The following is an 18,581-nucleotide window of genomic DNA, read 5'->3' as shown; positions in this document are numbered from 1 at the left end:
CTGAAGGGATCAAACCAGGGTTTTGCTGAGGAGGTTTGGGGGTGGCACTTCCCAAACAAGGCTGCTGGGATGATGGGATCAGTGCCCTGCTGATGATTTTTGCCTTTTCCTTTTATATACCATTTTATATATTTTTTTTATCCTTTTATGTATTTTCTGTACCTGTTATACATTCTTTGAACCCTTAGCCTATACATTGTAATTTTTGCAGTCTGATATTCTAGCTTAGTTTTGGGGTTTTGCAAGGCAGAAAAACCAAACATTCACAGTAAGAAGCCAGAGAGCTCTGTGCTACCTCAGAACTCAAGGTTTTAAACTTGGTTGAAACCTCTCTAAAATATATTTTATAAGCTGAGCTCTAGCCTCATTTGGAAAAGGTTTCTGTAGAATAAGGGCACATTATTTCATTTATTAAGCTTCTTATTAGAAAATCCTAGACAAATATCTGTAATAATTGTATACACGTTGTACAGTGTGTGCATCTCAGTGTGTTCCACCTTTGAAGAGCTGTGCATCCAGGATCCTATTAAAATCCCAAGGAAAAGCCCTTTTACCCCTTTAACTGTGTCACCTCATGATTCTAAGAGCAGCTGAAAGGCAACACGCCTGCCCTGGGTGGGGACAGAGGAGGATGGGGATGGCTGAGGGACAAGAGGAGGCTCAGAGTGCAGGGAAATGAGCCAGCTCCCATCCCAAGGCACACAAAGGAGTGTCAGGGTCATAAACCGTAAAAAAGGTTCAATAGCAGCTGAAATCAGGCCTCAGGCAACTCCTGCCTGTGCTCAGCCCATCCAGGCAGAGGCTGAGCAGTGACACAGAGCCATGGGAGGTGACCTCCCAGGACAGGGACAGGGACAGGGACAGGGACAGGGACAGGAACAGGCTGTGCTGCCTCCCAGCCCTGGGCTCCTCCTGGCCAGGTCCCTCCTGCAGCACTTCCAGTCCCATTCCCCAGCAGGACAAGGCTTGGCCACTCTTGGCAGTTTTTCAGGTGCAATCACCTCAACAGTCACATCAAACATCACTCCTCTATCAGCAAAATCCTAAATCCTCTGAGCAGCCTCAGCTCCTGGCCTGCAGTGCAGATTTCCCTCCTTTGACCAGTTAGTTGCTGGTTTCATCCCAGCTTTCCTGACCAGTTTGTGCAGAGGGATACCATTGATATCATGCAGGCTAAGAGGCACTAAAAGTCTCCATGAAAATCTGTTGTAAATCTCCATCCTGGGGAGGGTGGGCTGCAAAACCTTTAGAAAAATGCATCCTCTCCTTTTCCACTAAAAATCAGAAGTACAGACAGGTCTTTGAATCCAGGTGAAACCTCCCTGTTTAGGGATAACCCCAGGGAGGGCTGGATGGCTTCACAGCAAATGTAATTTGGGCTCCATAATGAATGTACCAGGTATTAAAATACTGATAGAAAAGCAAAATACTGGAAGAAAGGAGCATTTCCCACATTCCAGAACACACCCTTTCCTTGTGACAGAGCGCCTTTAAGCCCCCTGGGACAACTCCAGTGCTCAGGAACACCAAAGGAAGCTTTCTCTGATTTTTCTCTGCCTCTTCTTTGTCACCAGGCAGGTGAAGACAAAGCATTTCTCGTGGTAGCACAACATGAGATGCAAATAAAGCAAAAATCAGAATTAGCAACACAAAGAGACAAAAGGCACAACTACAGAAGCCACAGGACAACATGAAGATGGAGATTACGTGGAGAATAATCCTTAATTTAAGAGAGAAACCACTCCCAGGTAGCTTTAAATCACCCTCAGAGCCCCTTAGGAGCATTGCAAAGAGGAAAGCAGAGACCTTTAGCACATCAGCAGCCCCTTGGGAATGCAGACTTGGTGGAGTCACTGTGGTAGGAAACTTCTTTAACGGTAAGGAGGACTCACCTCTACAGGCTATCCATGAATCCAAGCCTGTAAAGGGCATAGAATAAATAGAAAAAAATAAGAGAAAAAGGGGTTGAAAGGAATCTTCCCTCCTAAGCTGCTGGGCTGGGGAGAGAGCTCAGTGGCAGCAGCTCCTCGGAATAAATGTGTGACACATGGCAGGGATGGAGCTGGTGGCCAAGGGCTGTCCCCACTTCTGGAGACCTCCAGGCACATTCAGAGTGTTTGATGTCCCAGGAGCTGGAAAAGGGCCTGGAGCAGCTCCTCAGGAGCTGCTGATGCTCCAGGAGGGATCAGGGCAGGCAGAGCACTGCAGGGAGTTGGCTCAGGAAGCTGCAGGAGCTCTCAGTGCAAATCAGGGGATCAAAACCAATCCCATCACGGTCCTTGAGCAATGGGGATAGCCAGGCTGGGAGGGGAGGGGAAGGGAAGGGAAGGGAAGGGAAGGGAAGGGAAGGGAAGGGAAGGGAAGGGAAGGGAAGGGAAGGGAAGGGAAGGGAAGGGAAGGGAGCCTTTCATGCACTCAAACGAGCTGATCTGACATCTCATTGCTCGAGCTGACACTTATTACTGGAAATCTCTGCTTGTTTTTTTTACTATCAGCCAGGCCTCCCTCATAATTTCCTCAGATTTCTCCCTGTCAGGTCACTTCAGAATTTCTTTGAAATAAAGACAGTCTGGTAAATAAATGGAGGCCAAGATGTTTCCCAGAGAGATAAGACAAGGCCTATCAGGAGACGAAATGAGGATTTGGAGCAGAGTCAACAAGAAGCACGTCTTTTGTTGCAATTGCTAACTAAGTGTAATTAACTTCCTGATGAGGTGCAGGATCTTAAGAACTGATTGGAGTTATAGACTAATCATTATTCATGAGAAATTAAAAGACACTACTTACAGGGAGCTGAATGCATTAAAAAAAACTGTAAAAGCTCACTGAGGCAAACACATCCCTGATTTAAGGCTGGGGATGAGCTGTTGGATGGATTCCTCCTGGCCAGGGTGGTGTGGGGAGAGGAGAAGAACTAGATTGCCTCACTTTGAGTCCCTCAGTGAGGCTTTAGAGAGGGATGCAGCCACCTCAAGTCAGAGCTGTGCTCCATCAGTGACCCCCTGTTCCAGGAAAACTCCAATCTGTTGTACTCCAGGCTTCTGTGGTTTCATTCCAGGCAGGAGAGCAGAGCTCAGAACCCACAGTCAGACTCACATGAAGCAGCAGTGGCTTTGCTCTGCTTGGTGTTGGAAAACACCCAAAGCTTAATTTATCCTTCAGCACCAGCAGCTTCCCTTTCTGCCCAGAAGGAATCAGCCTGGAGTGTCCCTTAACTGTTCTACAACTCCCCTGGCACTGGCAGAAGAATTTTTTGCCTTCCATACACTCTCACATCTCAGGGTCTCGAGGCTTGTGGCATCATTAGGAATTCCCTACATTTGCCCTTAATTACAGCATCACAAATTAAAGGCTAATCAGCAGCAGCAGCCAGAGTCTCCAGATCTCCTGCAGTGCTGAGCAGATCCAGGGGGATTGGAGCTGTCTGCACTTGTTCCTCCCAGGAAGTTCTGTCTGACTATTCCTGAGCTGCTCCTTTTGGGCAGAGTCTGACAGGAGCACTGGGGAGTGGCTCAGTTTCCCAGCAGCTCCAGGAGCCTCTGGCAGCCTGACAGAGCCTCTGGCAGCTCCAGGTGTTCACAGCAAGTGTCAGCTGTAAGAAAAAAATCATTAATTTGGGAGGGACTGACCTAACAATGCAGGCAGGGCTTTTCTGCTCCTCGTGCTGCTCACCCAGGGAAATGAGTCAGCAGAGGAGAAGGAATTGCTTGGTATGCAGAACACCTGAGCCTGGTCCCTTGGAAAGGAGCTGTTCCCATGGATTTGCAGCTCCCAGGTGCTCCCTGCATCTCTGGGACTCATCACAGCCTTATCCACATGCAGGCAGGGAGAGAGAAGGTGAGTTTATCTCTCTAAGTCCTGGAACAGCTCCTTGGGAATGGTGTTGAGTTTGAACAGGCTTGGAATCGAGTCAAGGAGGAATTGTGTCAGCCTGAAACCATTCAACCCTGTTGTGGTTGTTTGGGCAGCTGTTCTGGGTGTTGTGGAGGCTTCACCTCTGTATGGCTCCTCTGGACATTCCCAAATTCCTGCAGAAGGGAGCAGGTGAGGGGTGTGAGGAGGGAACTGTGCAAACCAACTCCAAGGCTCTGCTGCAGTTCCCTAGTGCCAGAGAAGTGTGTTCAATCTCCCTGCTCTGCTCATCAAGAGACAGAAAGGACAATCAAGAAGAACTGTCAGCACTTTTCTTCCTGTTTGGTGTTTCCTTCCTAGAACAGCAGTTCTTGGGCTCAGCAGGAATTGGGAGCCACAGGCTCAGGGAATCCCAGGTCAGTTATTCCCCAGGGACACTCCTGTGGTGCAGGTGACCAGGAGAGTCTGAGGAACACCTGGTTTGTCCCTCCTTCCCTGTCCCCTCTGTGCCAACCCCTCCCTGCAGGGCCTGGCAGGGGGAACAAGGTGCAATTCCCTCTCCAGCACCATCCCTACCTTCCTGTCCAGCTGCTCCAGGGAAGGGACAAGGAATGGTGACAGTCCTGCCCCAGTGAATGCAGGGAGCAGTTGTGTGATGGCAGGACAGCCACAAGTACTGAGAGATGGAGATAATCCTGGAGCCTGCCCTTAATACTGGTCTCTGCTGGTCTGTCCTGCTCCTGGAATCCTGGAAAACTTCATCTTCATCCTCCTCTCCTCTCCTCTCCTCTCCTCTCCTCTCCTCTCCTCTCCTCTCCTCTCCTCTCCTCTCCTCGGTGACCAGAGACAATGAAGCACATCCCTGACCTGCCATGGCAGTGCCACCTCCTGTCCCTGAGGCAGTGACAGCTCCCAGCCCAGCACTGCATGCTGCATCCCTTGCTTCCCTCACAGAGCAGGTGAAGCTGTTGAATTCCTGCCCCAGGACCCACCAGAAGGAGCTGAGTCCACCTGAAAATAACTAAATAGTCCTGCCGTGCTCCATGTGGAAGGAGGAAGGTAAATGGAGATGTAGTGGCACTAAATATATGAAATAAATGTGCTTAGTTTTGCCAAGTTGCTTGATAACAGAATGAAAACCCAAACAAGCAGGAGATTCAATTCCAGTCCCATCATATTTTGTAGAAATGTATTGAACTGGCATTTTTATAAACTGAGAGATACTTCTGTTACCGGAAGGTATCAGCAAGTCTAGAAGCAGCTGTATGTAATGAGAATGAAATTCTGAGAATATGAAGTTTATGAAAAACCAGAGAGGAACCAGTGTTCAGTTCTTTCCATCCTGAGGCATTTTTGAAGCCAGTATTGAATCACAGAATGATTTGGGTTGGGAGGGAGCTTAAACATCATCCCATTCCACCCAATGTCCAGCCTGGCCTTGGACACTGCCAGGGATCCAGGGGCAGCACAGCTTCTCTGGGCACCCTGTGCCAGGGCCTGCCCACCCTCACAGGGAGGAATTCCTTCCCAATATCCCATCTATCCCTGCCCTCTGGCAGTGTGAAGCCATTCCCTGTGTCCTGTCCCTCCATCCCTTGTAAAAAGTCTCTCTCCATGTTTTCTGTAGCTCCTTCAGGTCCTGCAAGGCCACAGTTAGGTCACCCCAAAGCTTCTCCTCTCCAGGCTGAACAATCCCAGCTCTCCCAGCCTTCCCTCCCAGCAGAGCTGCTCCATCCCTCTGATCATCCTGGTGCCTCCTCTGGACTCTCCAGCAGCTCCAGCTCCTGCCTGTGCTGGATCAGCTCTGCAGGTTGGGTCTCACCTGAGTCATTTCTGGGTGTGACTCTGGGGGTTAAAGGAGCCCCACATTTCTCTGGTGCAGCAGCTGCAGCCAGGCAGCCCTGGGGGCTCTTCAGAAACCGCTGAATTCCATCCTTGTCCTTTCCCTGCTTGTTCCACTCACAGAGTCTCTGGGTTCCTCAGGTCAGCTGGGATTTCAGAGGCATCCTGTGCATCCTGATTTACCCAGTGGGACAGAGGGATGGAGACAGTCACTGTTATCAGGGGCTGTCAGTGCAACCCAAGCAGAGAAAGGACTTGCAGATTCCTGCAGAAACTCTGGAGTGTCTCAGCATCTGGGGGTGTCAGAGCCTCATCCCAGAACTGCTGGCACCACAGAGCTGGAAAAGATGGTGAATTAATCCAAGGATTTCCCTCAGCTGGTTGGACCTGCCTCAGTCTAAACCTCGGAGATCAGCAGTGACTGAGGCACAGGGGAGGTTGGGCAGGATTGGAGCATCTCCTGTAAAGGAATCCAGTTCCTATTTGGATTCTGTTTCCATTTCCTTCACCTTAATTCTGACATCTGGAGGAGATGTGAAAACTGCTGGGCACTGGGGAAACTTTTCATATCCTGCCTAGGCTTTAAGGTCAGGCTGGAGATGAAACTTAACAACTAAATGAGATCAGTCTTGATGTCAGAACCAAAGAGAATCCAACGAGAAGATCAGCAGTGCCATCCCACTGTCCTGCCCTTGGATTTGCATCCACAGAGCTGCTGAGGCTGTGGCAGAAACCTGAGAAAAACCATCCAGACCTGAGTTACTTCAGTGTGTGAACAGAATTGTCTTTCTTCCTCACAAATAATCCCTTTAGGGGTTATAATGATGGTGTAAAGTTGAATTTGAATTAACAAAATAAGATTACAGAAATCAAATCCATCGCTCCTTGGATTCTACCCTGGAAGTCTCCACACTTTCTCTTCCTTTCTGTCCAGCATCCATTACTTTTTTTGTTTTATTTTAAAGCAGAGCCACCTTTCCAAACTGTTCTGTGAGTTAATGACACAACCCAGAGCACTTTCTCACTTAAATCAAAGCAGCACCAAGGGCAGCACTGTTACCATGGGGCTTTTAAATGAGGAAAGGGATACAAAGGAGCATCTGGTTTTGATGTTCTTGTAAATGACTGGGAAGGTGCACGGCCTGGCACTGGTGTAACTGGTGGCAGGAGTGCTGAGGGTGACAGACACTGCTGGAAGAGCTCCTTGTTGCAGTGGTGGTGGGGAAGAAACAACTTGTAGCACATTTTGTCACCCGGTTTCTGGTTTCCAGAACAAGCACAGTGTTCTGAGTGGTCCTTCTTTTCCACCCAAACTGCCCACAGTCCCTGAAGGTCCCTGGATATTCAGGAAGCCAAGCTTGGCTTAGCTCAGAGTCCTCCTTGAGGTGTCCTTTTGCTGCCCTGCCTGGATGTGCTGCACTCACAGAGCAGTGCTGGGACACAACTGTCCCTCCTGAGCCCCAATACTCTGTCCTGGGAATCCAGCTCTGTGTCCTGGACCCCAACTGTCTGTCCTGGGCCCCTGACTATCCTGGGACCTCATCTGTCTGTTCTGAACCTCTGACTGTCTGTCCTGGACCCCCAAATATCTGTCCTGAACCTTGACTTTTTCTCCTGGACCCCAACTCTCTGTTCTGGGCCCTGGCTGTCTGTCCTGGACTCCAACTGCCTGTTCTAAATTCCCAACTGTCTGTCCTAAACTCCCAATTGTCTGTCCTGGTCCCTGGCTGTCTCTGTTGCATGTTCCACTCCCTGAAGTGCTCTCCAAGCTGGGATTTAATCCCTCTCTTCCTGTGGGATGGATGCAAGCTCTCTTTCTCCTTCCAGAGCTCACCTGCTTGCACACTCTTGGCTTTGACAGTTTGCTGCAGGCAGGGATATCCTGTTCCACCCTGAGGGGCTGGATAAACCCCCCTTGTAGTGGGGAATAAATCAATAGGATGGGACAGGGCAAGGGCAGGAATGGCAGTAATTGGACAGTCAGAAAGCTGGTAGTGACATAGGCAGATTTCCCAGAGGAGCCAGCCAAGAGCAATCCATGGCTAGGGTTCCAACAGAGCTCCTGGAAATGGAGATAACAGATGTGGGGAGAATTTAGCCTTTGTCAGAGCAGATAATTGGGATGTTCAATGGCTCCATGGAAGTCCTGGGCTCCTAATTGCTGCAGCATCTGCATTCCCTGGCTGGCTCAGAGCTCCAAACCTTCAAGGAGATCAAAAGAAGAGAAAGAGCTGAAAGTTTCCTGGCTTGCAGGCAGCTGCTCTGTTCAGCTTCCTTGGGAAACTGTGCAGGGACAGCTTGGAGCCAGCAAATCCACCTGGCAACTGCTGTGCTGGGGAAGCGAGCAGGAGATCCCACTGGGCACTGCAGAATGAGCTCAAGGTGGAACTGTTCTTCTCCTGTTGGTCAAGGAGGCAGTTCCTGAGGCAGGAATCTCGTGTTTTCCACGGGAGTGGAATGTTCTCCCTCAGCCTGTTCTGTATCCCTGCAGTGACTGACTGACTGCTCCCTCTGTGCAGCACTTGCAGAGCTCCTGCAGCTCTGAGCAGGGCAGGGATGGTTCAGAGAGCTCCCAGCCATGTGAGTCCATCCCATGTGTCTTGAGTTCAGTCAGGACACAGTCCTTGGCATTCACAAGCCCAGCAGTGCTCTGGGAGTTCCTCTTGGCCATAAAACCTTCCCAGTGTGTCACATGGAGAGCTCAGGGTTCAATCAACTCTTGGTTTGGGGCCATGAGATCCTCTTGAGCTCGTTATCTGGGCCAGGGGAGGCTCAGCTTGGACAGCAGCAGGAATTTCTCCATGGAAAGGATGCTCAGGCCTTGGCAGGAGCTGCCCAGGGAGGTTTGCAGTCGCCATGCCTGCAGGTGTCCCAGGAAGGCCTGAAGGTGACACTGAGTGCTCTGGGCTGGGGACAAGGTGGGCATTGGGCACAGCTTGGCTTCCATGGGCTGGGAGGGATTTTCCAGCCTCAGTGATGCTGGAATTCTGTGTCATGATTTAAGCCCAGCTGGGAATTCAGTCCCACACAGCTCTGTGCTCCTCCCACCCCTCACTGCCCCAGTGGGAAGGAGACAAACTCTGGAAAAAAAGAAAGCCATGGGTTGAGATAAGAACAGTTTAATAATTTAATGAAATTAAAAGAACAAAAAGAAAGAGAATGAACCCCCCAGAAATGATGCACAGCATAAAGAATTGACTCCCACTGAGCTCTGCCAGCCCCTCCTGGCCAATTCCCCGAGTCCATCCACTGGGAATGACATTCCATGGTGTGGAATATCCCAGCTTGCTCCCTGTGCAGCCCTGGATGTAGGGTGAGCACAACTGGGCACAAACTAAACTGTCCCAGGGGTGCCAACATCATTCCCATCCTAAACCCAAACCCCACAGCATGAGGAAGAAAATGCAGCCTCTCCCAGCTGAACCCAGGTGAGGCTGGCACGATGCTGATGGATAAATCGGATATTTGTGTCCCCTGGCACTGTGTGCTCACGCTGCTGGGTGCCTCACTGCCCTGCCCTCACTCCCAGGGACTTGGTGCCTTTGGAAAGGCTGGGAATCCCAGCTCTGGAGGTTCAATCCTTCTCATTTTCTTTCGCCTGACCCTTGATGTACTTCCTGTCCTGTTGCCTCTTTGTTTCTCTCTTGACTTGCCCTTTTTCTAGGCTTTAAACCCTCATGGTTGAGAACTTCCCAGGCAGAGCTTTCTCCTCCCAGTATTTGTGGATCTCTACCTCAGCTGCATCATTTTTTTTCTTTTTTAAATTCCTTTGTGATCTGTCCTCTGGTGCCCTTCCCACTCCCTGCATTCTCCAGCCATCAGTGACACTCATTATTTCCAGATGGAAAAATAGGAAAGAAAAAAAGTCTCTCTTGAGCTGCACAGACTGGGTTATCACTAATCTTAGCACTAATCAGGGGGTGAGGGTGGGGAGAGGGAAGGAAAGCAGCAACCCCTAAAGCCTCCCCAGGTGTCTCTGAGCAGTTTGGAAGACCAGGACTCCTGAAATTCTGTTCAGCTCTGCAGGGCAAACACAGCAGAGCTCCGAGGGGGTGCAAGCTGCCAGCAAAAATCATCCTGCTTTAATGAGTTACCTTCATTTCCTTCAACTTTATTTGCCATAATCCCTTCTAATGAGTTCCTTCTCAACAGGGTGAGGGTTGCAGACAGTGTTGAGCTCTTGGCTCATCCTGTAAGTGAAATAAAATGTGAGATAAAGGTGTGGACAGCATGGGTCAGCTTCTGGGAAGGACAATCTCTGTCCCCATGGGGAGTGTCAGTGCCACCAGTGGCTCTCAGCACATCCCAGTGGGAAGGAGCCCTGGAGCTCTGCTCACCTGCACTGGGCCCAGCCAGGGTCACTGGGGGGATCTGGCAGAGGATGGATGGGGCTGAGGAAGAGCCTGGGAAGCTCCTGGGTGGGAGCTGCTTTGGGCACATGTGGGAACTGACAACCAGCCTGTCTTTGCTCACAGACATCGACTGTGTTGCAAAAAGCTTTGTACCCATGAGAGACAGAAGCAAAAAGCCAAAACAAGACCAGGAAAACAACTTGGGATGCAACACCTGCAAAAGGGAGTCTGTTGTTCCCAGAACATGTGTGCTAGGAATAGCTGGTCGATGGTGCTGTACAATAACAGGTTATGAACCAATAGTTATATGGCATGAAGGTTAGAAAATAGTATAAAGTAGACTTTGTAGTAATAAATGGGGCTTCTGCCTTTCTTTTCTGCTTGGCCTGGAGTAATGTCTTTATGTGTCACGCTGTCTCAAACAGTGACAGGCACTTATCTGGGTGACCCCACTGCTGTCCCAGGGGTCATCCTGCCCTGCTGGTCAGCACAGGACACCCCTGGGAGGCTCCAGACACAGAAATGGGACTCCTGTCAAAGGGGGAGCATTGCTAGGTTTGCTTTCAGCCTTCAAAGCATTCAGAGATACCCAGTAGATCCCAAATCCAGCATCCCAGGCATGTCCAGCTTGAGGAGATTTCCTCAGTCCTTCAGGCTTTCCTTGAGCCTTTTCTCCTGGAGCCTTTTCAGGATCCCCAGGATGTGTCAGGCACAGCCCCCTCTCCACACCCACATGTGGGCTGGCTTTTCATTTCAGGCTATGCTGATCCCCAGCTCTTCCTGCAGTATTGCAGAGTTCAGGAATATTTTATTTATCAGAGGATTGGACTTCAAAACTTAACCTTTTTGCAGCTCGAAAAGTGTCCTCTGGAGGTGACACTTCCACACAGATATGTCTGCCTCAATACAGGAATATTCTTCCAACTCATCAACCTTTTCCACTTCTATCAGCTCCCATTTATAGGAATTTGTGTGTCAGGTCATCAGGGGAGACCTGGTGGGTTCTTCTTTTTGTTCCAATTAATTGCAGTTTATGGAGGGTGTTTCTTAAATTTACACATTGGCTTTGGATGGAGTTTTAAGCCTCTGTTTGGATCAGGTGAATCCAAGGAGATAGAAACCCAGAATTAATCTGAGCAAGACTATTAAACTATTTATTAACTTTTTTCTCCATCAGATTTGGCTTTTTCCATGGATAGGCTCTTGTGAGAACACCTGAGCTTAGATCTCCATGGCCCAGTTGATGCAGTGCCCAACCCCAGTGCTTGAATGGGGCTTGGGCTACCCTAAATCTACTGCAAATATCCCAAATCTACTGCAAACATCCCAAACCTACTGCAAGTATCCCAAATCTACTGCAAATATCCCAAACCTACTGCAAACATCCCAAACCTACTGCAAATATCCCAGATCTACTGCAAGTATTGTTTGTGTTTGTTTTTGTTTTTTGGTTTTGGTTTTGGTTTGTTTGGTTTTGTTTTGTTGAGTATCCCAAACCTACTGCAAACATCTCAAACCTACCCTACAAACACCTGCCAGAGCCTCTCCTCAGCAGAGAGCCCTCCCTGCTGTGGTCACTCCCTGGTCACACACAGCCTGAGGCAGTTTTGGGGAGAACAGGAGATGCAGAGAGGCTGGAAGGAACCCATCAGGAGGGAGTGCAGGATACTCCAGTGTGCTCAGAAATGAGCCTTCAGCAGCTCTGCCTTCCCTCCCTGCCTGGGTGAGGCTCAAGAACAGAGAGAAGCCAAACCTGGCTCCTGGCCTGTGAATTCTGTGGGATGGAGAAGATCTGGAGGGGAGGGACATGGGGACTATTTGGAGCAGCTGAAGGCGTGACAGCTCTCACTGAGAAGCCACCAGGAGCCCCCAGGTTTGTCACCCACCTCTGCATCCGTGGGAAATCAGTCTCCCAGCCCATTCCCCAGGGGAATTTCCCCTGCAGGCAGAGCTTTGGAGCTGCTGCTCCTCCCAGGAGCATGGCTGGCTTTGCTGCTCTGCTTGGCACCACCTGCATCTGCTGAAGGTCTGGGGGGGAAGAAATGGTTTCACTGCAAATCAGCCCAAGGGCTTGACCTTAATTCACTTGTTGGACCAGAGAGAGCAAAGGATATCCCTGGAGTCACTGCAGAGAGCTGAGATGAGCAGGGACACCTCAGGAATGGCCAGGGAATGAGAGAACCTCACATGATGCTGAGCCTGCCCTGGGATGGGAACAGCAAAGGATCTTTTAGTCCTCAGAGATGTCACAGCAGGTTCCCAAACTGTCTTTGCAGAGGGAGAGGGGACAGGGGGCTTCTTTCAGAGCTGCAGTGGCCCCAGTCAAGAAATTGGCACCCACTCTCTTGGATTTGTGCTTCTGACAAATCAGACTTTCCTCTGGCTCAATCTCAGAGGGCTTCACCCCCCACTTATACCATGGGAGATAATTCCAGCAGGATTTTTGTGTTGGTTTCATCCCTCTGAGAGTATCAGGTGTTATCACCTCCATCACTGGTAAAGCTCCTCCCTGCCTGCCAGGGGAGAGGGAGAAGATGTTCCCGAGGGTCTGGAAGGTTGTGCTACCCTCCCCATCTCATCTCATTTCAAAGGAGCTGAGAGACCTCGATATCCAGCTTTGTGTTTTGCTCCTAAAGGACATTTCCAGGGCAAGGCAGAGCATTTGTGCTTCCAGAAAGAGCTTTGGCCTGGTCTCTCTGCTCCCTCAGCCTTTGCAGGGCTTTCTGGGCTGGGTTCCTGCAGGTTCCATTTTAGTTTTTAGACATTTTTAAGCAAAACTTTTTTTTTCCCAGTCCTTTTGTGAAGGAGAATTCTGAAAGCTGAGGGCTGCCTTGGCATAAGGAGTCTTCCCACATCTCCTGGCATGATTTCCTCCTCTGTCTTGGTGAGGCAGAGGGAAGGAATTGCTTGGTTGGGAGTGCTGGGTTGACAGTTGGCCTTGATGAAGAACTAAAAGTGTTTTCCAGCCCTGACAATTCTGTGATTCTCAGCATGGAGCCTGGAGGAGCCTCTCTCCCTGGCTCTCTGGACAGCTCTGCAGGCTTGGATGGGGAAAAACCCAGTAACAACTGCCTGGTTTGGGGAATTTCAGCCTGAATGCAGACTAAGGAGCTCAGTAAAGCCAGGGAATGGTCTGGGAATTGATCATTAGCACCCTGATTATTATTACACTGCTCATTAGCACACTCCATGGCATGGTTTGAGCTGTGCTGACCTGTGTGTCCTGGACAGAGAGAGAATGGACCAGAGACCATCCCCAAGGAGCTTTTCCCTCTGGAATGCAGTGGCAGCCTGTGAGGGTGGTCAGGCCCTGGCACAGGGTGCCCAGAGAAGCTGTGCTGCCCCTGGATCCCTGGCAGTATCCAAGGCCAGGCTGGACAGGGCTTGGAGCAGCCTGGGACAGTGGAAGGTGTCCCTGCCATAGCAGGAGGTGGCACTGGATGATCCTTAAGTTCTCTCCCAACCCAAACCATCCTGGGATCTCTGGGCAATGTCACCTGAGGTCCCCCAGGCCAGCAGTGAGCAGAGAGTGGCACTGAACACGTGGATCTGTCCCAAATCCTGGAGTGAGCAGAGACCAGGGGATTCCCCTTGGATTCCCTTACACTTGGCTGCCAAGAATGTTTTTTTTTAAATGCAGCCAGGCACATAAAAATGCAAATAAGCACCCGGTAGGATTTTTAAAAGCACATAATCCCTGGTAATTTTGTGGGAGGGAGGTGCCTGAATACAGATAAGGATCTGGCTGTGGGTTCCAGGCATTTACAGAACCAATCCCAAGGGGTGCCTTCCTGCTCCTTGAGATACCTGCAGAGCTCTTTCTTCCCTGGAACCTGTTTCAACACCAATCTCTGCTGCTCCACAGAGATGCTGCTGCATTTCCCAAGGACTCGTGGCACACAGAAATCCTGAAGTTTCTGTAGAGCAGCTTTCCCTGTGATTGCTGGAAGGAATATGGCTCTGCCCAAGGCACTGTAACAGCTGAAAGCTCTGGCTTTGGAATATTCAAATTACATGCAAAATGCATGCAGAGGCATTACTCATTAATTAATCTGAATAATTGACTATTTCAGAAGTGTGTCTGATCTCCTCCTGCAGCTGCCTCGTTTGCTGAGCCATTGTTCTGTGGACATCCATTGGAAAGATTTGGGGAATGCACAAAATATTGAGCGTTTGACTGTGGCAGGAGTAAATATGCTTTTTATCCAAGTCCTCCAGAAGCAATTAATTAACATTATAGCCTCCAAAAAGGGAGCTCTCCATAAATCATTGTCACTAAACCAACCTGCTTGGGTCGCTGCAACAAAAAAATTGTTGTTTTATGTGCACAGACATAGCTGAGGCTTCTATCCCTGGATGATCAAAGAGGGATTGAATAAATACATTCCTTGGGGACAAAAAGAGCTTCCAGGCAGTTGACACTCCAACGGGACTTGGAGTGCATGTTTTCCATGCTAACAGAGAAAATATCTTCATGCTCAGTGAGATTCTGTCTGCAAGGGGTGACTTGTGAGTGTCCCACTCTGCCTGGAGGGCAGGGCTGGCTCAGAGCTCCTTCTGCTCCACAAGATCTGTAGGATCTGTAGGATCTACAGTTTCTTTCCCTTTTAGTTTTGTTGTTCTTTCCTGTTTTCAGAAGAATGGCGCTGACTTGGAGGAAGGTTAAGTGTTTGTGATTGGCTTTTCACACCAGAATTCTGTTTTTCTACCTCCCTTTTTATCATTACAACCCCTTTGTGCTTATATAATTTTCTTCCTTCCTTTGCAAGTGCGGCCAAATGAAGGGTTTGGGTAGGATTTATGGGAAAATGGAGAATCTGGATGGGAGTTGTGTGGAAATGAAGAATTTGGATAGGAGTTGTGTGGAAATGGAGAATTTGGATAGGATTTGTGTGGAAATGGAGTGTTTGGATGGGAGTTGTGTGGAAATGGAGAATTTGGATAGGAGTTGTGTGGAATGGACCTATCAGAGTTTGTCACCTGGTGATACCAGAGCTCTCCTTGATTGCAGACAAAATCCAGGCTGTTGTAGAGGCAATGATCCCAAGTTCAGCCCTTCCCACTATCCTGGAGGGAACATAAGTAAGGAAATGATCTCAGGTCTGATGCAGTCCATGGTGGGAAGAGTTTTCCAACTGTTGTCATTCAAATAACAAAAAAGGAAGAATATTTTCTTCCAAGAAATAACTCCCAGCAAAGGAAGAGACTGTGATTTCTGCAGAGCTTCCATACGTATTTTAAACTCAGCCTTGGGAATCCAGCCATCTGTCCAAATATTGAAATTCCTCAGCTGTTTCAAGTGGGAGTTCATCAAGCAAAAACATCCAAGGGAGCTCCCACGCCTGCTGTGCTCCTGGGCTTGGGCCACAGCCAAACACCATTGACACCATTTTCTTGCTTTTGCATCTTAGCTTTTTTTTTTAATTATTTTTGGCTGCAAATCATCTTGGAGTGGGAGCAAAATAGAGCTGTCAGGGTGGCAGGGTCCTGTGTCCTGTGGAGCCACTGCAGGTGAGGACAGGATGGTCCATGTGGAGATGGAGAGAAGGAATAGTTCCAGTCACACAGAGGCTCCTTGTTCCCTTCCATGTCCCTCCAGGAAGGGCTGGACAGCCTCAGGAGGGTCTGGTCAATCAGGCAAGCCCTGCTCTGCACCACTTCACTGGGTTTTCTATCACACTTTGCCTAAGAAATTTATTTTTTGCTTTTCTCTTCGAAGTCTGGCTGTCATCTCAAGGTAAGGAAAATAATTAAAGGAGGGGCAGGAAAAACGTCAGCCCAGAATCCTCTGTGAGAGGCCTGAGCAGTGCAGAGAACAAAATGCTCTCCTAGCTGCTTCAGAAAGGATCGTTCTGCCCTGGAAAGGTCACTCCCCTCCCAGCTGGAGTTGAGTTTTCAAAGCCACGACTGGGGAAGATGCTGATTTCCACACATCCTGACCCAGAAACGGAGCCAGTGCTTTTCCAGACCGAACCAAAAATGCCGTGAGCAGGGATTGCAGGAGAGTCTGGAAGAAGCAGGGGATGTCCTCCACACTGCCATGGTGGGGAGGGGACTGCCTGGGCCCAGGTTAGGAGCTCAGGTCTCAAACTGCAGGTCTGGAGCAGGGCTGAGGCTGCTGCACCCACAGAAGGCAAAGGAGGAAGATCAAGGCCTAGCAGCATCAAAGGTTTCAAAGCCATGACTGGAAGATGCTGATTTGTACAGGTTGTGACCCAGAAACAGAGCCAGTGCTTTTCCAGGGATTGCAGGAGAGCCCAGGAGGATGGGTGGAGATGTCCTTGATGCTGCCATGGTGGGGAAGGGACTGCCTGAGCCCAGGGTAAGGAACTGCAGGTCTGGAGGGGAACTGTGGCTGCTGCACCCACAGAAGGCAAAGGATGAACAAGAGGCAGGCCTGTCAGGACACAGCTTTTGTGAGATTTGGTGAGACTTCAACCAGCTCCAGAATCCAGAATTCATCTCCCTCCTTTCTGTGTCCCTTCCAATGTCCCTGTCCCAGGTCCTGGCATGGAAGACTTGTCACAAGACCTTCATGTGCCTCGAGTCTCCCAGGAGTGGCTGTGGGACCTGGCATGAGCAGGAGAAGGTGGGCAGACCTTGGGCATTTCACTCAAGGCTTTGGATCTCCAAGATTTGGGATTTCAGGAGATGCTTTTGGTCAAAGCCACAGAGAGTGGTTTGGTAGAATGGAGTGGGTGAATAAGGGAGGAAATCAAGGCTGGGACCTTCAGTGCTCCTGTCCTTTGTACAAGCCTGGCTCTGAGTCATCCATGCCATCAGCATAGGATGACCATTTTAATAGGATTTTCTGATATTTTTGACCAAAAAACCTGGAAAAAGACCAAAAGATTAGTGGGAAGAAGCAAAACAGCATGTGACAGGCCTGGAAGGTTTCCTTGGCAGAGAGTTCTGGTAAAGGAACAGGAGTTCCTGGTGACACATCAGACAGGGGGGAAATCATCCAATTAGGAGGAATGTTCATCGTTGCTCTGTTCAGCTCAGGAGGCCAAAACCTGCAGTTTTCCAGGTGTTTTGTCCAAGGGAGATCACTCCATAGCTCCATTTAATCCCAGCAGTTTGCCTGGCATTGATAAACTCAATCTCTCCAGGAAAGTCCTGTGCTGTCACCGTGAGCCATGGGTGTCCTGCTGTGCCCTGGTGACCCCCAGCTCCTGGCTGAACCTGCTGTGAGGTCATGGAATCATGGAGCTGGAAGGACCCACCAGGATCATCCAGTCCAACCCCTGGCCCTGCACAGACTCCCCAACAATCCCACCCTGTGCATCCCTGGCACTGCTGTCCAAACACTCCTGGAGCTCTGGCAGCCTCAGGCTGTGCCCATTGCCTGGGGAGCCTGGGCAGTGCCAGCACCCTCTGGGGGAAGAATCTTTCCTGCTCTCCAACCTGACCTGCCCTGGCACAGCTCCAGCCATTCCCTGTCCTGTCCTTGTCCCAGGGAGCAGAGATCAGAGCTGCCCCTCAGAATCCCATGGATTCCTGTTCAGCACCTTCTGCCCATGGGGAGGTCCTGGCAGGTCACCCCTGGGGTGGAGGAGCCCAGCTGGGCACAGGAGGTGTCAGTGCCCAGGAGGGACCATGGCCCTGCTGCAGCCACCCAATGGGACAGCAGAGGCTGTGCCAGCACTGGGTCAGTCTGATAAAGGAACTGCCAGTGCTGTGCCATCCATGGGACCCCAAAGGACATTCCTGGATGTCCAGGACCTCTCTGCACAGCCAGAACAGCTTTCTGAGGAACTGTGAGCTCCTTATGGGCTTTTCCCAGAATCCTGACAGGTGAGACTTCCTGAAAGACATTCCCAGATTGAAGCCAGCATGGACTTGTGCTTCTCCACTTTTCTCTGCCCACCAGGACTCACTCTTCTTGCCTCCCCCCTCGATATTTTGCTTGGTTTGTTTTGTTCATAAACTCAAAACAAAAAGCTCTTCCTTTTTTTTTTTTTCTTCTTAATCTGAGGATTTGGGAAGTTCATAACATTTTAAATCTCTCTCTAATCTCATAAATATAAATGACAATATTGTGATGAGCCAAAGAGGTGCAGACAAAGCAGGATCATTAAATCTGGGACTTTTAATGGATAATACATTCCTTCATCTGAGACTGATGAGGAGAACTTTGATTTCTGTATTTTCTCCCTCATGGAGAACAGGGGATGAGAAGAATGAGATCCCTTCAATGCTGGTTTTATGCACTTCCAAACACCAAGAACTGCTCACTCCTACGGAACTGCATATTCCTAAAACTTGGGCAAGGTCTGACTGGGACATGATGGAAAACCAGCACACGAGATTTTATGGTCCCAGCTGTGAGGAACATCTGGATCTGGCTGTAGCAAGTTTCATCCATTGGTTTAACCAGTATTTGGGAAACCTCTTGAATTGGAAGACACACCAAAGAATTGGACACTTCCAAAGAATTGGAAGACACACCAATATTTCCCTGTGTCTTCCCTCTTTTTAATATGGAAAATCCTCCCTGAAGCACAGCCCTGAAGCAGGACACCCAGGGAAAGC

The sequence above is a fragment of the Lichenostomus cassidix genome, chromosome 18 (assembly GCF_008360975.1).
Source record: "Lichenostomus cassidix isolate B80296 chromosome 18, HeHo_3.0, whole genome shotgun sequence".
Classification (NCBI taxonomy): domain Eukaryota; kingdom Metazoa; phylum Chordata; class Aves; order Passeriformes; family Meliphagidae; genus Lichenostomus; species Lichenostomus cassidix.
This window is presented reverse-complemented; position numbering follows the sequence as displayed.